Source organism: Bactrocera dorsalis, chromosome 2, assembly GCF_023373825.1.
Source record: "Bactrocera dorsalis isolate Fly_Bdor chromosome 2, ASM2337382v1, whole genome shotgun sequence".
Classification (NCBI taxonomy): domain Eukaryota; kingdom Metazoa; phylum Arthropoda; class Insecta; order Diptera; family Tephritidae; genus Bactrocera; species Bactrocera dorsalis.
This window is the reverse complement of record NC_064304.1, coordinates 49,615,741-49,640,967: the sequence shown is the minus strand read 5'-3', so window position 1 is coordinate 49,640,967 and position 25,227 is coordinate 49,615,741. Positions and strand designations below refer to the sequence as shown.

General features: G+C 38.3%; 2 pseudogenes; both read right to left on the bottom strand.

The window, feature by feature from the left end:
• Window positions 1–14,085: 14,085 nt before the first annotated feature.
• On the bottom strand, window positions 14,086–14,212 carry LOC125776921 (small nucleolar RNA U3; annotated as a pseudogene).
• A 502-nt stretch (window positions 14,213–14,714) lies between these two features.
• On the bottom strand, window positions 14,715–15,850 carry LOC125776102 (uncharacterized; annotated as a pseudogene).
• Between the last annotated feature and the right edge of the window lie 9,377 nt (window positions 15,851–25,227).

Below are 25,227 nucleotides of genomic sequence, written 5' to 3'. Positions count from 1 at the left end.
ATTTTAAGAAATATATTAAATAAAGTCAATTAGATAATAATTGAAATAAATTATATATATATTATTTTTACTTTTGTAAAATATTTACCATTTTTATATTACCAAAAACCACCATCTATTCCTAATGTATTACAAATACTCAATTCTATGAAATTTTCGAAAATTAATTTTAGGGAGACTAAATTACTTTCCCCCCTTTTTTTTTTTTTTTTTTTTTTTCTCTTTTTTGTTTTTTACCTTTTTTATTATACATAGGGTATTTTTTTTTAACTATGTTATTTTTTCCCATTTTCCTTCCCTTGAAATGTTTAGCCATAAATAATTAACATTACAAAAACTGGACCAAAGGCAATGTAAAAATTGTCCATATGAGAAAATTCACGAACAATCCTGATTTTTTATCTTTAAAGAAGGGATTTTAAGAAGGCATCCGCTTGACTTTAGTAGACACATGTTTCTTTAGAATTTGATTCACTCTTCTTCTTCACATTTCGTGCGAGTGGCATGAATTTCTTTGGAAAAAATCAAAGTTTAGAGCCCCGTAATAACCTCGCCGGTGTGAGTTTTTTTCGACTTTTGTTGCTTTTGGGCCTTTTTAGCTTAGAGTGAACACTTCCTGAGAAAACCATGCTGTCTAAAGCAGTGTTGTCCAGTGACTGTCGTGCACGTTTTTATGCTTGTGTTGGTTATTCCTCGCGTCAACTGATTCTGCAAAAGTTCTGTCTTTGCTTGCCTACGAAGTTGAATACAGTAGCACAATCGTGCTTTCACAGACACTTGTCGCGACATGTTGGTGTGAGGTGTCTGGCACTGTTCGTGCGCTATTGTGCGCATAGGCCGTGGACAACGCTGGTCTAAAGTCAAGCGATGCCTTAAAATACCTCTGATCTGTAGGAATTTAAAGATAAAAACTCACTATTGTAGTGTATTTTCTATGGAAAATTTTTACAGACCTTGGTCCAGTTCTTAACGTTAACGGCTAAAATTTTCAGGGCATTTGTTTTAGGGTATTTCCAAGGATGTTTCGTGACGGGACTGAAAAAAATTAATAGTTTAAAAAAAACCCTAATGTATATATGTATGTCCATATGTATGTATCTCTATAAGTATAACTTTTGGGTGATACAAACAACTGTTAGGAGAACGAAACTATTACATATACTATGTACCAACATGATGCAAGAGAATACAAATTATCTTATTTAATGCAAATTACTAAATATTTTTCCTCATCCAGAATATATAAAAAGTACAATTGAGTATTAGGCTGAGATTAATATCGGTATTCTGCGTGAGACGATTGTCTCATGTCTCTAATAGTGACTATAGTAATTTAGTGATTCTGTTAGTCAGAAGTCTCTCTTTGGTATTCTGGCAAATAGAGTATACTACTTTACAGTATACTACTATGCTGTAACTGCCAGAATACCAAAATGAGACTCCTGACTAACAGAATCACTAAATTACTATAGTCACTATTAGAGACATGAGACAATCGTCTCACGCAGAATACCGACATAAGTCTGTTCGTTCGTGAAACTCGTCACACAGTTAGGAACAGTAAATACGTTAGGAATAAGTTATGATATGTAACTCTCTATTATTGTATGAATTTTTTCCATTTTTGTTGACAAACTACATTATGTTAATAGAAAACAAGTAAGGAAGGGATAAGTTCGGGTGTAACCGAACATTTTATACTTTCGCATGTTAAAGTGATAATCGAGATTTCATTATCCGTCATTTACCTATCATCATTGCTTCCTAATGTATATACTCGTATTATACAGAGGAGGCATCAGATGGAATTCAAAATGGCGTTATATTGGAATAAGGCGTGGTTGGAACCGAATTCACCCATATTTCGTACATGTCATCAGGGTGTTAAGAAAATATTATATACCGAATTTCATTGAAATCGGTTGAGTAGTTCCTGAGATATGGTTTTTGGTCCATAAGTGGGCGACGCCACGCCCATTTTCAATTTTTAAAAAAAGTGTGGGTGCAACTTCCTTCTGCCATTTCTTCCGTAAAACTTAGTGTTTCTGGCGTTTTTTGTTAGTCGGTTAACGCACTTTTAGTGATTTTCAACATAACCTTTGTATGGGAGGTGGGCGTGGTTATTATCCGATTTCTTCCATTTTTGAACTGTATATGGAAATGTCTGAAGGAAACGACTCTATAGAGTTTGGTTGACATAGCTATAGTAGTTTCCGAGATATATACAAAAAACTTATTAGGGGGCGGGGCCACGCCCACTTTTCCAAAAAAATTACGTCCAAATATGCTCCTTCCTTATGCGATCCTTTGTGCTAAATTTCACTTTAATATCTTTATTTATGGCTTAGTTATGACATTTTATAAGTTTTCGGTTTCCGCCATTTTGTGGGCGTGACAGTGGGCCGATTTTGCCCATCTTCGAACTTAACCTTCTTATGGAGCCAAGAAATGCGTGTACCAAGTTTCATCATGATATCTCAATGTTTACTCAAGTTACAGCTTGCACGGACGGAAGGACGGACGGACAGACAGACATCTGGATTTCGACTCTACTCGTCACCCTTTGGTATATATAACCCTATATCTGACTCTTTTAGTTTTAGGACTTACAAACAACCGTTATGTGAACAAAACTATAATACTTACTCTCTTTAGCAAGTTTGTTGCGAGAGTATAAAAACTCAATAATTTTTTTCTATATAATATCATTCATTTATATTCGCGTGTGCACACAATCCGTCCGTCCGTCCGTCCGTCCTTCCGTCCGTGCAAGCTGTAACTTGAGTAAAAATTGAGATATCATGATGAAACTTGGTACACGTATTTCTTGGTTCCGTAAGAAGATTAAGTTCGAAGATGGGAAAAATCGGCCCACTGCCACGCCCACAAAATGGCGAAAACCGAAGAATTAGGAACCAGTGATGATAGCGGAATAAAACTTTACACAAATACGGTATTTGAGCTGAGGTATCCCTTGTGGAAAAATTGTCGTGATCGGACTATAACTTTTCAAGGTCCCTGATATCGAACACGAAGAACTCAGTGCCTAACCTAACCTAACCTAATTTTTCACCGAAAATATCGGTAAATCTCTCAGAATTTATTTGTAATTAATTTTACAGCAAAATAAAAAAACATGTAAATGACGGATAATGAAATCTCGATTATCACTTTATCATGCGAGAGTATAAAACTTAGCCCTTCCTTACTTGTTTTTAGTGTTTCATATGTAATTCGAATGCTGTATTAAAAAGATATGCAAAACTTAAAACCACCTACTCGCCATATCGCGATGCCAAGCAAGCTCAAAAAAACATTTCGAAGATAAATCCAAACCAACTGTTAGATAAGGTATGTAAAGGGTGATTTTTTAAGAGCTTGATAACTTTTTTTTTTTAAAAAAACGCATAAAATTTGCAAAATCTCATCGGTTCTTTATTTGAAACGTTAGATTGGTTCATGACATTTACTTTTTGAAGATAATTTCATTTAAATGTTGACCGCGGCTGCGTCTTAGGTGGTCCATTCGGAAAGTCCAATTTTGGGCAACTTTTTCGAGCATTTCGGCCGGAATAGCCCGAATTTCTTCGGAAATGTTGTCTTCCAAAGCTGGAATAGTTGCTGGCTTATTTCTGTAGACTTTAGACTTGACGCAGCCCCACAAAAAATAGTCTAAAGGCGTTAAAATCGCAATGATCTTGGTGGACAACTTTACGGGTCCATTTCTTGAGATGAATTGTTGTCCGAAGTTTTCCCTCAAAATGGCCATAGAATCGCGAGCTGTGTGGCATGTAGCGCCATCTTGTTGAAACCACATGTCCAACCAAGTTCAGTTCTTCCATTTTTGGCAAACAAAAAGTTTGTTAGCATCGAACGATAGCGATCGCCATTCACCGTAACGTTGCGTCCAACAGCATCTTTGAAAAAATACGGTCCAATGATTCCACCAGCGTACAAACCACACCAAACAGTGCATTTTTCGGGATGCATGGGCAGTTCTTGAACGGCTTCTGGTTGCTCTTCACCCCAAATGCGGCAATTTTGCTTATTTACGTAGCCATTCAACCAGAAATGAGCCTCATCGCTGAACAAAATTAAAGCGCGAAACACATTTCGAACCGAACACTGATTTTGGTAATAAAATTCAATGATTTGCAAGCGTTGCTCGTTAGTAAGTCTATTCATGATGAAATGTCAAAGCATACTGAGCATCTTTCTCTTTGACACCATGTCTGAAATCCCACGTGATCTGTCAAATACTAATGCATGAAAATCCTAACCTCAAAAAAATCACCCGTTACAATGTTGCAGCAACTGCCAACAAATGAAATGAAATAAACGAACAAAGAAAACCGTATTTATTTGAGGACGCAACAGGTCAATTGAAAGTCATCCGCTAGACACATACATAGATGGTACTACTAGAATTAAATCCATATGATTTGATTTACATATATCATTTTGAGTGAAGCAACTTTTTTATTTCATAAAATATTACACAAAAGAAGTTGTCATATTACTCTCCAATATTAGGATATGAAAAAGCTCTGTACAAAACTGGAGCCGCGCGAGCGCACTTTTTACCAAACACAACGACGAGTTGAAGATTCGAAGCAGTGTTTGGAAATGTGCAAGCGTAAATATCCAAAGTCTTTACATCGGTATTTGACAATGAGTGAAATATGACTTCATCCAATCGACAGTCATGTGGAATGCACACTATGAACTCGCTCCAAAAGCGCAGTCATACATAGGCATACATATATAACCTTAAATCAAACTCTAATAGCTTTAGATGATACAAACAACCGTTAGGTGAACAAAACTATTACACTCTGCAGCAACACGTTACAAGAGTATAAAAAATGTATCGAAAAGTTCAAGGGTCGCTATAATCAGTGTATCACCTTTGAAAGGAACTGTGTTGAATAAAAAAAAAGCAAATTTTGCAAATAATATGATTTCCTATGGTAGGCCAGGTTTAAAAATGGTACCCATCGAACAACAACAACTCGAAACCACGTGTTTTCCAACCTCTACACACAAATGCATGTGCACACGACAATAGATGGGCTACATTTTAGCCACTATGCGGCGCACGAGTTTCCGACATTTGTTTCTTTTTTCCTTCGAGGCAATCCATCTGCCTACTAACTGCCAAAGGCATTTTGGACATGAAGATATTTCGAGGCCAACATTTTACTTAACCTAGCTGTAACCACAGAGTGACAACTACATATATAGTATAAAAACCGGCGAATTTTGATCATGCTTGTGGCATTGACTCACTGACGAATGCCGTTAGAGGGGCGCATTGTTCCTAAACACAACTACGACGACAACGAGTAGCTGCTACCTCCATAACAAGCAGTTTTCCTTGATTTGATGATTGATGCTGCAATATACTAGCTGAGTGACAAAAGCCATTAAAAGAGGCCTAATTTCTAAACTAAACTACCGGGAATTATGAGTGACATATAGAGTTTGGTTTTTGTTCGCCGAGAGAGGACTTTGCTTCTCAATTGCTTACTCAGTCCGAAGTAGCACCTGTTGGCAAGAGTTATCCCGCGTTCGATTTCTAGGCTGACGTTGTTGTTGGTGTTGATGCTGGTTCCAAGATAGACGAAATTATCTACGACTTCAAAGTTATGACTACGTATATTAACAGTGAGAGCCAAGTCGCGAGTGCGACGATTGTTTGTTTGATGACAGGAGATATTTCGTCTTGCCCTCCTTCACCACCAGACTCCTATCAATGAACAACTACGCTAGAGACATAAATATTAGACCTAGGATGATACAGAAGGACTTAATCGAGATGAATTGAAAAGTAAATATTCCAACTGAACTTATCTATTGGTAGTTGTTACTGTATCTGAAAATTTAATTTTTTTCCTTTTGGTATTAGATATTGATACCAGCTGCTGAAAATATTGACTGCTATGTTGTGGGGTTCATGAGCGGTCGTTAAAATAAGTATTTGTGCTTATTTGACCAAGTAACGCGCACATCAATAAATTCCAAGGCGAGTAGGTACCGGGGAGCAAACGCTGGAGCGCTGGACGCTGCAAAATGTTATTTTCGTAACACAACGGCAGAACAAAAGCTTCAGTGTTTAGCTGTGTGAGGAAGAAGTGAAAATTTAAACACACTCCCACAAAAGCTTGATGTATTGCCACAGCAACAACGGTATTGAATAATAGCTAAGATGAGGCAGTAACTGTGTTGATTGCACACGCATTTGCTTTTCTATTTATATTTATCTTTTATCCTATGAAATATTTTGACTTCAGCTAGCGCTGCGTAGTGCAGTTATGAATGCTTCTGAAGGTTTTTTTGGCTACCAGCATTTTAAAAGCGCCTGTAACGGCAATTGCTGCGTCAAGTGTGGACTTAGCGTTGAGTGGAGTGATGTACAGTTGTACGAGTATCTGATCGTGGTTCTGGCAGTGCCGCACTTTCCATACAAAGTGTCTGTGACAACCAAGAAAGTAACGTATACTCTATGTAAACAAAGTAGACAATTTACCGCTCGGTCGTTGGAGCGCTTGGTTGATGAAGGGCACTTTCATGTCAGTTCAACAACGCAATTAGTCTCTGTTTGTTCGAATAGTTCAAGTGCGTAATGCTAGAAGGGAACCACGTTGACTTGAATGAATTCCTTAGTCAATGGCGTCCTTAAGTTTTTATACTCTCGTAACAAAGTTGCTAAGGCGAGTATTATAGTTATGTACACATAACGGTTGTTTGTAAGTCCTAAAACTAAAAGAGTCAGATATAGGATTATATATACCAAAGGGTGACGAGTAGAGTCGAAATCCAGATGTCTGTCTGTCCGTCCGTCCTTCCGTCCGTGCAAGCTGTAACTTGAGTAAAAATTGAGATATCATGATGAAACTTGGTACACGTATTTCTTGGCTCCATAAGAAGGTTAAGTTCGAAGATGGGCAAAATCGGCCCACTGCCACGCCCACAAAATGGCGGAAACCGAAAACCTATAAAGTGTCATAACTAAGCCACAAATAAAGATATTAAAGTGAAATTTGGCACAATGGATCGCATTAGGGAGGGGCATATTTGAACGAATTTTTTTTGGAAAAGTGGGCGTGGCCCCGCCCCCTACTAAGTTTTTGTACATATCTCGGAAACTACTATAGCTATGTCAACCAAACTCTACAGAGTAGTTTCCTTCAGACATTTCCATATACAGTTCAAAAATGGAAGAAATCGGATAATAACCATCCCCACCCCCCAAAGGTTATGCTGAAAATCACTAAAAGTGCGTTAACCGACTAACAAAAAACGTCAGAAACACTAAATTTTACGGAAGAAATGGCAGAAGGAAGCTGCACCCAGGCTTTTTTTTTTAATTGAAAATGGGCGTGGCGTCGCCCACTTATGGACCAAAAACCATATCTCAGGAACTACTCAACCGATTTCAATGAAATTCGGTATATAATATTTTCTTAACACCCTGATGACATGTACGAAATATGGGTGAAATCGGTTCACAACCACGTCTTCTTCCAATATAACGCTATTTTGAATTCCATCTGATGCCTTCTCTGTATAATACAATATATACATTAGGAGCCAATGATGATAGGGGGATAAAACTTTACACAAATACGGTATTTGAGATGAGGTATCCCTTGTGGAAAAATTGTCGTGATCGGACTATAACTTTTCAAGGTCCCTGATATCGAACACGAAGAACTCAGTGCCTAACCTAACCCAACCTAATTTTTCACCGAAAATATCGGTAAATCTCTCAGAATTTAATTCTAATTAATTTTACAGCAAAATAAAAAATATGTAAATGACGGATAAGGAAATCTCGATTATCACTTTATCATGCGAGAGTATAAAATGTTCGGTGACATCCGAACTTAGCCCTTCCTTACTTGTTTTATTTACTCGCATTAGAATTGTCTGCATACCTACTGATTATGTTTGTAGTATAGCATATTTTTTAGAATTTCTTCTTTGAGGAATAAAAATTTCATAGAAATAAAAGTGGATATAAAGGTTCTACTCGTAGAGCAGATTGACTATGCATATGTACGTCGGAATTGATTTGCCGTGCCTTCTTTAAGCAAAAGTAGAGGGAACTGATAATGGAATCTGTAATTTAATGTCATAATAAGCATATCTCCAAAGATATGGACATTACTGTACCGCTAAACCACACATCCTAATTTTCATGCTGAGGGATGAAATTTTAACATGCTATGTAGTTAATCTAGTGGTACATTTAAATTATGGTATCCATTTATTACTTTAGTTATATGAAAATTAATTTTTTATTGATTACTTAATAACTTAGATTTATTGGAATAGTAAAGCGATTGTTGGTGAAAGTAATGACTTATTCCTTCACACAAAATATTTTAGTCATTTAATTTATTAATAATTGATTTGATTTCTTAAATCAAATAAAAAATGTTAACATATGCTGATTTTGAAACCTAAAGGTTAGTCAAAATGTAATATTTTTATAAAATTACAATGGGCAAGTTTTTTCAAAAACTATATAGGATGGAGTCATGTGTAGAAGTTCACGCAAGTGAGGAAAGTTCTCTGATCGCCATTCACTTGGGAGTGGCCAGAAACGATTCTTTTGCATATGACTCAAGCAGCTCACGACTTCCGGTCTTTAACCAAGTATCTTCTGGGTAGCCTAAGAACATCCGTTTGAAGGCGAGCTAACGTGAGAAGGCGAAACATCCCCTGCATAGGGTTGTGCGCTGGGTTTGGGACCCGCCACGTAAAAAAACACCCCCAATGAAAAGGAACAACAAGCCTCGGATGAGTGACCCCCTTTTGATGACGACCATGGCAAACGAAATAAGGACTACGAATTGAGGGCATGCACCTTTAATGTCCGGTCCCTTAATTGGGAAGCTGCCGCTGCCCAGCTGGTTGATGTCCTCGTGAAAAAAAGGCTGACATCACCGCCGTCCAAGAAATGCGATGGACGGGACAAGGACAGAGACAAGTAGGTCCTTGTGACATTTACTACAGTGGCCATATAAAGGAGCGCAAGTTTGGTGTTGGATTCGTGGTGGGAGAGAGACTCCGTCGCCGAGTACTATCATTCCCTCCGGAGAATGAACGTCTAGCCACAATCCGCATCAAAGCGAGGTTCTTCAACATATCGCTGATTTGCGCCCACGCCCCGACGGAAGAGAAGGACGATGTGACCAAAGATGCCTTTTATGAGTGCTTGGAGCGCACTTATGAGAGATGCCCCCGCCACGATGTCAAAATCGTGCTTGGCGACTTCAACGCCAGGGTGGGCGAAGAACGTATCTTTGGCACTACGGTCGGTAAATTCAGCCTCCACGACGAAACATCCCCAAATGGGTTGAGGCTGATCGACTTCGCTGGGGCCCGAAATATGGTTATCTGTAGTACTAGATTCCCGTATAAGAAGATACATCAAGCTACCTGGCTGTCTCCGGATCGAAAAACCTCCAACCAGATCGATCATGTTGTGATAGACGGAAGACACGTCTCCAGTGTTTTAGATGTGCGTGCGCTCCGAGGTCCTAACATCGACTCGGACCACTATATTGTTGCAGCCAAAAATCACACCCGCCTCTGTTTCTTCTTTTCGCAATGTGGCGCCAATTGGAGGTTACAAGCTCCTCCTCCACCTGGTATTTCCAACGGAGTCGAGGCTTTCCTCTTTTTCTGCTTCCCCAAAGCATACTGCGTCGAATACTTTCAGGACTGGAGTATTTTCGTTCATTTGGCCTACATGACCTAGCCAGCGTAGCCGCTGTCATTAATTCTTTGAACTATGTCAATGTTGTCGTATATCTCATATACGTTCTATCGGATGCGATATTCACCGTGGCCAACGTGCAAAGGACCATAAATCTTTCGCAGAACCTTCTCTCGAAAACTCGCAACGTCGACTCATCAGATGACAACCATCATCCATGCCTTTGCACCATATAGTAGGACTGGAATAATGAATAACTTATTCCGAAGTAGCACCTGTTGGCAAGATTTATTCTGCGCTGGATTTCAAGGCTGATATTGCTGTTGCTGTTATTACTGGTTCCAAGACAAACCAAATTATCTACGACTTCGAATTTATGACTGTCAACAATGCCGTGGAAGCCTAGACGCGAATGCGACGATTGTTTGTTTGATGACAGGAGATATTTCGTCTTGCTTTCGTACTTTTTATCCATTCTGGAGAAAGCAGAACTAACAACATAGTTGTTGACGCCATTGAGGGGTCAATATCATCAGCGTACGTCACCAGCTGTACACTTTTAGAAGATGGTATATTCTCTATTTAGTTCTTCTGCTCGAATTATTATCTCCAAGAGTACATTGAAGAAGTCGAACGAAAGAGAGTCGCTTTGGTAGTTGTCGCAGATTGTAGGGTCTCCTTTTTTGTGGATTGGGCAGAGCAGAATTAAATTCCAATCGTTTGGCATGCTTTCGTCTGGCCATATTCTCCAAAGAAGCTGATGCTTCTTATCAATTCTTTGCCGCCGTATTCGAATAGCTTCGCCGGTAATCCATGGCTGATTTGTTATTCTTCAGACGGGTGATTGCTATTCGAACTTCTTCATGGTCGGGCAATGGAACATCTCCTCCTTCTCCATCGGTTGGGAAATCGGGTTCGCCTTCTCTTGGCGTTGTTTTGACTGTCATTAATCAGACTGGAGTAGTGTTAATAAATTTAGTATTCTTTGGGCATCAGTCACTAGATCACATCTGGGGGTTCTACAAGAGTATGCTCCGGTCTTAAAACCTTCCGTTAGTTACCAATGTAGGCCAGCTTGGCAAGCTCTTCGTACTCAAACATTTCAGTCTCTCTTTTCTATTGTCTGCAAATGCGTGCCGCATTCCACTTGAACTCTCAGTATCTATCCCATCTTGCACGTATTGTGGTCGATTGTATCGACGCGAGGTAGGCAGTCTGTTTTCTCTTCGCTGTGACACGACACTCCTCATCATACCAGCTGTTCATTTACCTTTTCTGAATATCAATGGTTTCGTTTGCAGCTGTAGAAAGGAGCTTGATATGCCATCCCACAGTCCCCTTATTCCGGGTTGCTGACGAATGCTTTCAAAGAACAGGAGTGCAACTCGAGTAGAAAATCGTTCGGGTGTCTGTTGTGATTGCAGCTTCTGAACGTCGAACCTTCCTTGTGTTTATTGACGTGAGTTTTTTGCTGCACAGAGGCGGGTGCGTATCTTAACTGCAACAAGATAATGGTCCGAGTCGATGTTAAGATCTCGGAGTGTACGCACGTCTAAAACACGTGTCTTCCGTCTATCATAACGTGATCGATCTGGTTGGTGGCTTTTCGATCCGGAGACAGCCAGGTAGCTTGGCGAACTTTTCTATGCTGGAATTTAGTTCTACAGATAACCATATTTCGAGCCTCCGCGAAGTCGATCAGCCTCAACACTAAGATCACTTTTTTTGCCCACCCTGGCGTTTAAGTTGCCAAGCATGGTTTTGACATCATGAATAAGACAGCTTTCATAGATACGCTCACATCGTGATTCTCTTCCGTCGGGGCGTGGATGCAAATCAGCGATATGTTGAAGAACATCGCTTTGATGCAGATTGTGGCGAGACGTTCATCCACTGTAGTGAATGCCATGACTCAACGGCTAAGTCTCCACTACTAATCCCACACCGAATTTACGTTCCTTTGTATGTCCACTTTAGTAAACTCGGCAAGGACCTACTCGTTTCAGTCCGGAAGACATCTAAATCTATTGCTCTATGCACCTAACGGTTGTACGTATCACCTAAAACTAATCAATCGAGATGAAATCGGAGTGGCTATCTATCTGCCGGTCTGCCCGCCCATTCAGGCTATTGCTTGAGTAAGAAGAGAGATATCTAGACGACATTTCGTATGCACAATCCTTGATAAAAAGAACAGAATAGCTTCGTAGATGGATGTAATCGGATCTCTGTTACGCCTATAAAATGCCACTAACCGAAAACCAATAAAGTGCTATAAGAAACCTTTAAATTAAGATATAAAACTTTAATTTGGCACAGGGAAACGCAGTAGCCGGTGGCACCTACATACGAGCCAAAAATTTTGGGAAAGTGGGTATGGCTTCGCATTCTAATAATTTGAATGTACATGAATTCTAACAAATTCGCCTAGCACAAATAGTCGATCGGAGTCGGTGTGAAAATTGGACAACAGGGGTGGCACCGTCCTATTTTTGGTCTCATAACTGCAAACTGCGAACGAGCGGAATTAGCCCAGTCATAAAAGACAAGAGAGTTTTAAGTGTTGCGATCTTATAACCTTGACAGACAGCAGCGTTAAACCGGATTAACTGCATTTTTTGGGATTAATTCAGGAGTTACCACAGCTAACTCCGTTGCTGAATCCACACATAACTCAAGATTTCGTTGGCAACATTGTTAATAATTGACAGCTGTATTCTATTGTGAATGAAAAATAAGAACAGTGACAGCCGTTTTACGTTTAAATGTAAACAAAGTTATTTTGAAAAGCGTCGATTAAAGATAAAAATTAAGTAATTTCAGTATTTTGCATTGCCTTCTAAACGAAAATTATTATCTTTGTTTTAATTTCAGATGGCTGGCAGAAGAAAGCGTTCAGGGTGGACTTTAAAAGATGAGTTGGAGCTGCTGGAAAAATGGGAGGCACATTCCCACAACCTCCGGCATGCAAAGCGAAATGCTCATATATACAATGAGATTTCGCAGAAAATGGCACAAAAATACACCGCCGAGGAAATTCACTGCAAAGTGAAAAACATGACAAAGAAATACAGGTGAGTTTTTTCAATAATTACATTTCTTCTTTTAACACAATAATAACTCTACTTTCAGAGAGGAGAAAACCAAAATTGGCCCTTCTGGTGGTAGTTTCTCACTATGCATCGCATAGTAGGGTGTACTGCCGTTAATTCGACTTTGTACATAGGGACATATTCCGAGGTAAAAAAAGGTGCGTGGAGTCCCTACCCGCGGATGAAGTTATACTTCTTAGTGATATTCAGAAATGCATATCATTTTGTATGAAAGAAAACTAGAAAACTTAAATTCACATTTTATAAATTTATTATGCACATAAAATGAAGAATAAAGCAAAGTCTAAATGACTTAATTTTGACTCAGAAAGTAGTTCCGTCTCTTCGTTGCGGAAGAGAATATGCAGCGTAATCATCTCTCTTTTGTTCTTCGCCAATTTGGCTGCCGGATTGACTTGTGAAGATCAATTTTTTGTTGGTGACATATTCATATGTGTACGCATATGTATGTTTGTATGCTTGTGATTTATTTGTTCGGCAATGTATGCAAAAATATGTACATATAAGTATATATGAATGTATGAACATGCAAGTCAATGCGCGCACATGTAATAAGTATATTGATAAGTGATGAAAATATGATTTCAATTTCTGAACGCGCACATGCGTATACATACGCTCATATGAGCATGTGCAGATACACAAGATAGGATAGAAGATGTATGCCTTTTAACATCGTATACTATACAAATAAATATTTTTCTTACTAATAGAAATTAAAATAAAGAAAAATATTTATTTTTATAGTATACGATGTTAAAAGCAAAAAATTAAAAATTTATTCTGTCGGGATTCGAACCTGGGACCTGTGTTAGCATCTTGACCTTCCAAGCGCTTACCACCAACACCACCATTGACAATTAGGTTGCGCTGACTTAAGTATGATGTGGTTATGAATGCAAGAAACATACGATGGTTCTAATAATTTTGTTTAAGTATAGAAATATACATACTTTCTAGAACATTTGCTTTCGCAATAAATTTATCACAGCAATATACATATACATAATATGTATATACATATACATAACATTGCTGAGATGCCCTGAGAAGTATAATCTTAATAAATTTATTTTTAATTTTTTGCTTACTAATAGAAATTAAATTTATCACAGCAATATTATGTATATGTTTATGTATATTGCTGTGATAAATTTATTTTCTATTAGAAAGAAAAAAATATTTATTAGTATAGATTTCCAAAAGCACAGAAATGATTCTGTGAATTTATTCATTAAAATCGCCACTCAGAAGTCGTTTTATACCTTGTAAGCGAGCGATTTTCCTAAATCTCACGCTCCCAGATAAAACCATGTACCTCGTCCTCGTGGGTCAGTTTCAAAAACCACAGAAATGATTCTGTGTGCTTCTGAAAAGCCAACGCAGAGTATTTCAACCAAAACATACGTAAAATAGTTGAGAATTCGCAGAAATGAAAGACAAACGAAAGAAGTATAACTTCAATAATGCACAAGCATACAAACATACATATGCGCACACATGTGAATATGTCACCAACCAAAAATTGAAACATTGTTCTACAAAAACAACAACAGCATAAGCAGGGAACATTGTGTTGTGTTGTTGTGTCCGCCGAGCTGTGCCGAAAGAAACGAACAAACGATCGCCGATTGTCACCGCTTCGCTTGCTGCTCGCACATCTTCGCAGACAAGGTTGCGTTACATTCATATGGATGGAGCGAGGTTGCGCAACTTTGCGTTACTTTTATATGGAAGGTTGCGCAACCAGAATCTATCGCAACCTTTTCCGGCGTCGTATAAGAAGTATAACTTCAAAAATTAATTTATTTTATTTATATAAATACATGCATTTATAAAGTTCATTTTTTTTTTTAGGATTCAACATTAACTCAATTGTTGCCGCCGTCCGACCCATCATTATCACCTCCGTTGCCATCACCATCATGTCCGATGCCATCACCTTCATCTGCAACAAGAAAACGTAATTTTAGCGCCGAGTTGTTAAAGGTTTTAAATAAACAAACTGACATATTGGAAACGGTTGCGGATGAAACAAAACACGTTTCAGAGGAAATAAATGCTGTTTGACAGCACAATAATTTGTCCGAAAGATTTTCTTCTCCTTATGGAGAAAATCGCAGAGAAACTTTAAGTTTAAAATAATTTTATCGTTTTCTTTCTAGTTTTAAATGTTTTGTTATCTCGAAAAAAATGAAATTAAATAATTTTATCGTTTTTTCTAGTCCTAAACCATTATTTAATGAAATGTTTTGTTTTTTCTAGTCTTAAAACATTATATAATGTAACAAAAAATAAATTTAAATAAAAAATGTTCTCTTTAAAAAATTGATGTTTGTAATTATGTGTACATACTATATTTGTTTTCTGCTACTCTATACATCTATACTCACGAAAACTCAGAGCTATTGCATTTCTAATAGCCGATGATGCTGTTACATCATTTTCCCCAGCTCTTGTAGTGTGATGTGGTTAAATTTCTGTAATTATTTCTGCAGCATTTTGGATTCACGAAGAAGGAATTTCATCATTTTCAATTTTTAGAAAATTGTGCAAAACACAGCATGCATGTATAATAACGTTAACGTTTTTTAGAGCTACCGGTAAACCTCTGCCAATTTTTCTAAATCGGACTTTTAGTTGACCGAAAGCATTCTCTATAACTCTGCGACATTTGGATAAACGATAGTTAAATGTTTTTTCTAACACTGGTTGATTTGGTGGGTATGGAAAGAGTATGGAAAAGGCTAAGTAATACGGGGACGTTAACATCTCCAATCATTGTGATACTCTGAGCGGTTTCATGAAATTTCTTTAAGGAACTACCTTCAAAAATGTAAGAATCATTATTTCTTCTAGTTGACCCAACATGTATATATGTAAATTTTGATCTAGTGAAAGGATTTATATAAATATTTCCAATAAGTATATGAAATTTACCTATAGTCGCAACTTGCCAGCAGAACAACCGAATACCATCCCTTATAATTGTAATAATCGATCGCATCTTCCTAAAATCGTGAAATTGTCTACCTAGCGCCTGAAATACGCATCTCATGGCAAAATGTATGAAACAAAAGTTATTTGTCACGTAATTTGTTACCGAAATGCGAGCGAAAAGGCGGCGCGCCACAGCGCAAGGTCAAAATTGTTGCAGCTCTCAGCTAACCTGTATTCACCCAGAACCCACCGCGTGGAGGTGGCTGCTCTTCGGGTTCCTCCCAAGCCCAACCCAACCAACCAACCAACCAACCATATGTCAGGCTTGTTTTAGTCTGAATCTGTGTCAAATTTATTGATAAAATCAGATTTTGTACCAAACTTTGGCACTTGTTGCCTAGATTTCAGTGTAGAGCGTATAAAACGATCACGAGATTGGGGGCCAATAACTTTAGAAGATGCCTCTGTCACCAGTTTGACGGTTCTCTCGACTGCCACGGCGTGAGAGCGGAATTTACTAAATTTCCATACCTCTGCAGTGTCTCCCGACAGCCCTTTTATGAGTTCTTCGTTAGAAACTGAACAAAGAACTGGTGGAACAGTCAAGGTAGTAGTCTTCCAGTTAATTATATCGTAATAATTATTAGCTTTGAAATATAGCTTTGGCACTTTATTACATCTAACCCTTCCATTTACTGCCAGAAGACGGTCAAGGGCCATCTTTCTGACTTCTATCCGTTCGTCAGTCATCATACTAAGGAGAATGTTTTCTGTAAGAGCAAAGAAAGCATTTTGTTGAATGGATGAATCGACAACCTTGCGCAGTTTAGCAGGTAAGCATCTCGACCTTTGAATTGCAGCATAGAGATGGCGCGAGCCATCTTTGATTGAACTGTTGAATCTTATTGAGAACCACAAAGGTGAGTAAACTGTAAGTTTGTACTTGACCAAAATCTTTATTTCCTTTGTTGGTTTGTCAGTAGAAATGTATAATCTCAGAATTCTATTTGCACAGGTGAGCCAGCGAGATTTGCACATGTTACCTGGATGCATCGACGCTAAATCTGAGCAACATTGACCGGAAATAACAGCTTCTGATATTTTATAGAGATAAGCTTGGTCTGTGCTAAGTTGGGTCGGATTAATAACCTCAGAAGGTAATTGGCAGGATGGAAAACTTTCAAATTTGACAACAGGCAACTTCTCACAATCAGGTTGCAGTTTACCTATGTCGCCAGAGAATGTATTTGGACTCTTTGAGACACCATCTATGTGTTCGAAACGAGCACGAAATGGCCTACCTATTCTTTCTTCTAGTTTCCGAATGATTCCACATTTCCAACCTGTGTTGGTGGTGGTGCCATCAGCACCGACAACTTCTAGATGTTCCACATCAACTGAATTGTCTTCTAAATGTTGTCATATAGCTTGCGTCTCATCCTCAGCTGACCCGGAAGGAGAGGTGACGTGGCCAAAGTAATGAAAACCAGGTTCCGAAACCTGTTCCTCTTTGACAGTGTCGCGATAGTACTTTTCACCTTCGCTGACTTGTGTAAGTGTATTGTCTTTGCGGCCGTCAAAATGCATCCTATATACAGAGTAAATGCTTTCGGTGTTTTGGAGCTTAACTCCAACACCTTTTTTGCCCGTCTAATCTTGTTTGGTTTTAGAGAATGGAAGAGAAAATTCATCATCAGCATCGTTTTTGGAAGAATCCATGTGCGAACTCGATGTAAAAATATTTATATGGAGACCAGTCCGAACGTGTCGTATGGCGCAGGGAAATGAATGTAAGTGATAGAACTCGGCGAAATCAACGTCAAGAAGTGTGGCCGCAGCCGATTTTCACCTTGCGCTGTGGCGCGCCGCATTTTCGCTCGTATCTCGAGAACGGTTCGTCCTACGGCCATGATCACATATACCATTTCGGTAACAAATGACGTGACAAATAACTTTTGTTTTATAAATACATTTTGCCATGAGATGCGTATTTCAGGCGCTAGGTACACAATTTCTCGATTTTAAGCGAATTTCCGAAATTTCAAGGCCGGAGTTGGGGTTGAAGATGCAATCCGATCTCAAAACAAAAAGTTACCTTGGAATCAGGAAGTACTAAGGCAACTTTTCCGCACTATTAGAAATCCCAAATCGAAAAAAGTCTGGAATTTACCCACCCTAGTATTCATAATTCTGTTCGTGGGGGTCGAAGAACTAGCTGATTTCCGCCGTTAAATGTTGCTAAATGGTGAATTGAATTAGAATGTACTTTGACATACAACTATTATAGAGTAATAAGATAGGATGGCGCTAATTATATGATAATACAAGGGAATTTATTAATCTTTCGTCACTTCGCATAACTCCTTTAGGGCCAATGAACGAACTTAATTCAATCATGAACTTTTCTTCTGTATTTGGAATTTACGGATCAAGGCATCATATTCTTCTCGGAAATGTGTTTTTTGGGTTTGAATAATTAACTTCATTGGTGTTGTTTTGAACTCTTCCGGGGTTATTTCATATTTGAGTAATCAGTCTCTCCTCTCCTTGGTGAGGCATTTACGCAAAACATGAACAAGTATGCGATAACACGAATAGCTCAGGCGAATGGGGAAAACTTTTCGAGAAAATCTTCTTGGGTTGTTATCGCAAACGTTTTAACGGGTTTGAACTCCGCGGTAGTGTTGTATGTTTTTTCCGTTGCTGGAAAATACTCCTTTTTATGTTGTAGCCATTGTAGGTGTACATCCTCTGCTTGCCAACTTTCAACATGATTCTAATTATTGACTCCCAATTTCTCGGTGATTACAGCGATTCGGTGAGAAACGAAAGTTGTCCATGATCATGGTGGTTTGTTTAACCAAGGGAGGACTATGGTGGAGTCAGTCAAAAAATAACTTTTATATTGGGATAGAGTAGAGTTAGCTGGGAGGACCGCTCCACGGAGTTTCTATCTGGGTACGGTTTTAATGGGAGCTACTCTTGTTTTCGACACTAAAAGAGTTGTCCATATTTTGTGTCCAACTAAAATCCTACTGTAGAGCTTGCAGCATATGCTTTTCCTGAAGCATCAGAGAAGCCGCAGAATTCAATAATGGCTCTATGATTAAAATGGGTCCATCTTGGTATTTTAATTTGGTTTATATTTTCATAATCCTTGACAAAACAGTTGCATCGATGAAAGGTGAGTGGCTTTAGACTTTTATCCCAGTCCGATTTATCCAGCCATATTTGTTGCATTATTATTTTTGCCGTGATTATTATTGGACTAAGCCAACCGCTGGGTCGAACAATTTCTTTATAGCTGATAAAACTCCATGTTTGGTGTGTGCGGGTTCTTTCTCCATTGGGTTGACGAGGAAGAAAAAGTAATCTCTTTTTGTGAGTTCCATCGAATGCACAGGGTATTCGTGCTTTCGGGATCAGAAACGTGAAGTGATTCCATTTTTAAGAGATGATGCTGTGGAAGTCCTTTCAGAATGTGTGAGTCTACATCATCGGCTAGCTTCATGAGGGTACGGATTGCTAGATTCCGTGCACAATTTATGCCAAAAGTGACTGTTTCCAATTAGAACGCTCCTATTGTGTCTTTGGAGGACTTTCGAAATAGGATGCTTTGTAACCGAGTATGATCTACGATGAGGTCTACGAGTATTAGTCGGTACATTTTCTATATATCCGCATTAAAAACGAATTGAAAAAATCGCCAATGTGTGATCAGAATAACAAGGTCTTTCTGTAAGGTAAGCCCGAAATGTAAGACGTCATTTAATTTTTGTGATTTGATGTGGGGCAAGATACATTAAATACGACTCGCAATTTCGTGGTTATACGGTCGGGTTTAATGACTGCAGCGAATACTTTCAGAGCTGGAGTATTTTCGCCCCAATGGACCACCGTGGGCACCGCGCAAAGGACTATAAATCTTACCACATGTTATCATCGGCCATGCCTCTGTATCATATAGCACGACGGGAATAATGAGTGAATTATAGTTTTTTCTTTGTTCGTCGAAAGAGGACTTTACTTCTCAATTCCCTTTTCAGTCCAAAGTAGCACCTGTTGGCTAGAGATATTCTGACATGGCTAAATCGACTCAGCTCGACATACTACATATATAGGGTCTCCGACCCTTCCTTTTGGGTGTTACAAACTTCGTGACAAACTTAATATACCCTGTTCATAATATGGTATAATGGTATAATTAAGTTGTAATAAACAGTTAGAGATTTAAATTAAAGAGCAGTTACATTTTAACAAACTTTCAAACAACAAGAACAAGGGCAACAAAGAAAGCGAGAGTATTTTATTTTAAAACATCCGTAATGAGGTAAGGTTAAGTCATATATTTTATGCTCTTGCAACTTGTAAGACCGAAGAGGCTAAATTTAATATGTATATTGTATTACGGAGACACACGCACTTAAGGACATACATAGGCCGATGAACTAAAATCTTTGTATGGCTATGAAGCACCATCCTATAGCACTGTGAAAAACTGTTACAACGAAGTCAATCGTGGCTGACACTCGCTCAAAGACGAACTCCGTAAAGGTCGTCCAAAAACAGCCGTTGTGCCAGAAAACAACGATGCCGTACGTGAACTGATAATGCAAGACCGTCATGTAACATACCTTCAGAGAGAGGCATGCCTATGCATTTCTCCCACCAGCATATGTAAGTTAACACCAGAAATATTGCAAGTAAACCAATAACTGCCGACGTCAACTATCACCCAATAGGAAATATTCGAGACGTTTAGTCAGCAGAAACAAACAATTGGGAACAACATCCGCCATGCGCCGCATAAGCGAAAGTAACTAGAAACCAACATCCGCCATAACGTTAACCAAAAGTACTGACGCAGGTAGATTTAGGCAATATTAAGAATATGTTTAATTGTAAATTAGAGTTAGTTGTTAAGTTGATTTCAACCAATAAAGGTCACTCTTGACCACAAAATTTTAATTTTTTTGACTTTATAACAAGTAAGTCATTAACTTGTATATTCGATATTGCATGAACATCTATGCGTATGAGCCCGAAACAAAACAGCAATCGACCGTGTGGTCTTCCAAGACGAGCCAAATCCAACGAAAAAAAAACCATTTTCGTTGATAAATATGCCTATTATCATTATTAGGCGAGAAATATATATAGCAGCCCTCGTATTCGGCATGAGACTTGTTAAAATTACTTTCATTGAATTTAGTATTTGGGGGTAGCGATAATTCGTATATATAGTAAAGACGGCAGAACGGACAATCAAACAGACATCCGATTTCAATTATTTTCGTCATCCTGATCTCTTAGAATTGCCGCAAAGTTTTGTAGAAAAATATAACCTTAATACAAATTACAGTTTTTCTAATTGATACTTAAAAACCAAAGTTGTTTATTTTCCCGGTAAACAACATTACGAGACTTATTGTTTTCTGCATAAACAAAAAGTTTTGCCTGTATCCTCTGGTGGGTCTAAGGAAAAAAAAACTCGTTGTCTGTTAACTTCGCGGTTTTTTATTAAATTGAAAATTTGCCTTTGCTTTGGTAGTAACAGGGCCTCCGTTTGGTTTGGATTTGAATCACCAAAGGCACAGTATCGTACCCAAGCTATCTGACCAAAACAGTGGACAGCATCGAGTAATAGTTTTCCGTTTTCCGAGCGCTTCGTTAAAAATTCGCTCATCGTTGGCTAATGTTATCCCTTGGTATTGGTTATCCTGGATGAAATAATACAATGAAATCACGTGAACAGTGTATGTGTTTATTAAAATTGATATTTCGTGCATCCACCACCAGCGTCTATCAAAAAGATTCTTGCGCATTTTTCGTTTAATACCACTCCAAGCTGATCGCACTTCCGACCATATATCATCTAAGGTTCCATTGTCTCCAGCAATTTCTCTTTTCAGAACATCCCAGATTTGTTCAATAGGATTAAGGCCGGGCGATTTTGGAGGCCAATGGCGAACTTTATAACCGTTGTCATGCAACCACTTAGTGGAAACTTTAGCCGAATAATTTGAGTCGTTGTCTTGTTGGAATAAAAAGCTCTCCTTTTGTATCCCAAAGTAATTGGAGATGGAGGCGAAATTTTAGCTTAAAATGTCAATATAGTGTTGCAAATCCATCGTCCTAAGTACTCTTTCAAGAGATCCAACATCTTTGGTCATGATCCATTCTGAATCCAGGTTGTTTCCGTGCCCATTGACGACCGTCAGAGCCTATCGACAATAAATTGTCAGAATGAACTAGCGAAATCTATACTTACCAGAATGTTCTTATTTCGGTGTTTTCGTAACAATCTACTATATAAAGGTAAGTGTATAGCTATTGGAACTTTTATTTAACGAGAAATCTGTTAAAATATTATGGCTATCAATTAACGACTTGTGTATTTGTACTGCATTTTCATATTTTAAATACCTCAAATCGGACAAAATACGACCCTTAATACTTAGAGCTAGTACATTGTTATACTCTTGCAAACAGTTGCTACAGAGTATTATTTTTTGTTTTGTTCATAACGGGTGATTTTTTTGAGGTTAGGATTTTCATGCATTAGTATTTAACAGATCACGTGGGATTTCAGACATGGTGTCAAAGAGAAAGATGCTCAGTATGCTTTGACATTTCATCATGAATAGACTTACTAACGAGCAACGCTTGCAAATCATTGAATTTTATTACCAAAATCAGTGTTCGGTTCGAAATGTGTTATTATCGACAAATTTTGTTCAGCGATGAGGCTCATTTCTGGTTGAATGGCTACGTAAATAAGCAAAATTGCCGCATTTGGGGTGAAGAGCAACCAGAAGCCGTTCAAGAACTGCCCATGCATCCCGAAAAATGCACTGTTTGGTGTGGTTTGTACGCTGGTGGAATCATTGGACCGTATTTTTTCAAAGATGCTGTTGGACGCAACGTTACGGTGAAGGAAACTTTTTGTTGCCAAAAATGGAAGAACTGAACTTGGTTGACATGTGGTTTCAACAAGATGGCGCTACATGCCACACAGCTCGCGATTCTATGGCCATTTTGAGGGAAAACTTCGGACAACAATTCATCTCAAGAAATGGACCCGTAAGTTGGCCACCAAGATCATGCGATTTAACGCCTTTAGACTATTTTTTGTGGGGCTACGTCAAGTCTAAAGTCTACAGAAATAAGCCAGCAACTATTCCAGCTTTGGAAGACAACATTTCCGAAGAAATTCGGGCTATTCCAGCCGAAATGCTCGAAAAAGTTGCCCAAAATTGGACTTTCCGAATGGACCACCTAAGACGCAGCCGCGGTCAACATTTAAATGAAATTATCTTTAAAAAGTAAATGTCATGAACCAATCTAACGTTTCAAATAAAGAACCGATGAGATTTTGCAAATTTTATGCGTTTTTTTTTTAAAAAAGTTATCAAGCTCTTAAAAAATCACCCTTTATAACGGTTGTACGTAAAACGTCACCTAAAACTAAACGAGATAGATATAGGGTTATATATATATATATATACAATTGATCAAGATGACGAGAAAAGTTGAAATTCGGTTAATTGCCTATATGTCCGTCCGTGCAAGTTGTGACTTGAGTGAAAATTGAGATATCTCGAAGAAACTTGCTATGTAAGTTCCTTAGTACAAAAAAAAATCGAGTTTGTAGATAGGTGTAATCGAACCAGTGCCACGCCCACAAATAGCCATTAAACGAAAACCTGTAAAGTAGCTAAGCACTAAATTAAGATATAAAACTCTAATTTGGCACAGGGCATCGCAGTAATCAGGGGCGCCTGTGGGCAAAAAAATTTGAAAAAGTCACTCCTCATATAATGGTACTGTTCAAAACTACTGAAAACGAAATAAAGCGATAGCTAAATGCGCCAGAAAAATAAGGCCGCCGGGATGGTATGATAAGGCTTTATAGGCGTCAACGTAAAAATTGAACGATAGGACTGGCACCTCCCACTTTTTGGTGAAATCCCCGACTGATCGATTTCGACAAAATTTGATACGCGGCATTTTTTTCACATTCCTTTGTAATGTTGTGAAAATTAGCGAAATGGAACTGCAATCAAGCCTTTTTCTCATATGGCACAGTTTTTAATTTCACTTCATTATTTTACTTTCCAGTACACAAATCAAGAAGCAACGGAATCAAACTTTGCACGAATAATGCCTTTAGTACATGCCACCTTATGACCAAAAATTGTTCAAATTCAACAAAAACTGTTCACGCCCCTAGGTACCGAATATTTATACCCCGGTACTTATAGTTGACTTTTGTTCGAAAATATCGGTCAACGTCTGAAATTTATAAAAGAAATTAAGGGATAGTACTCCTTTGACAATGGTATGTCTTTATGTCCAAAATATGTAAGTTAAATCGAACCAATACTTGCCTTTGTGCCCCTATACCTAATATAAAGATAATCGAACTGCCGGGTGAATTTGTGCCACATATTTATATCGGTCAATATGTCAGTTATCCCTTATATTATATAACCAGTTCATCTTTGACTTTTTATACGGGTCAATACGTAAGATGTCTCGCCAAGATTAAGTCTAATGGTTTCTTGAGCATACTGTAATTTGTCCAAAGCACATTAAACGAATAGTGATGATTTTACGCATTTCCTTACTTGCTTGGCTTGTTCTAATTAATTTCTGTATTTTTCGAATTATCTTCTCTACTCGACAAAACCATTTTATTCACTTAACCGTGTTTCCTACAAACCCACGCAACCTTGCAACGAAAGTTGATAAATGCGTAACATTTTTGAAGCCTTATAAAATTTAAAAATTTATTGATTGCATGTGTCATTTATTGACTGCTTAAAAGTAATAAACGTCTCGTATTCACACATAAAGCGTAAGCTTAGCAATATCATAAACAAACAGCCAGTCCAGTAGCCAATGATTCAGAGTAGACCATATGAAGCTACCAGTGACAGCGACATGAAAAGGGCGGCTTAAAAGGGGCCACGAAAAATTATACAAAAGCAATAACAACAGTAGGCCACAATTTACGCTGAATCCCCAGACAAGCCAAACAAAATAAACCTTCACATTCCCAATTTCACTTTTTGGCCTATATTCGACACTATAAGCCCAGCTTATACCTATTTATGTATATACGCGCAACATGAAATCGCCTGCGGTCTTTGCACGCACTGCCGTTTGACTCACAAACACACATTGATTGGCATTAAAGTGGTATGTCAACCACGGTTTGGGTTATATATATGTACCATCCAGCTGCACGCCGAGCTCAGCGCCAAAGCTGATCGCGAAGAGGCAACTGTAACTTGTAATATTTCAATCAGGCGATCGAACTGGTCAAAGGATTTATCCGAAACAAGGTGCTCAATGTGTTAACCCTTTCATGAGCGATTTGAACTCTATAAAAGCGAAGGAAAGAGCTGCAAAGTTCATATTGTTACCATAAATAATAAT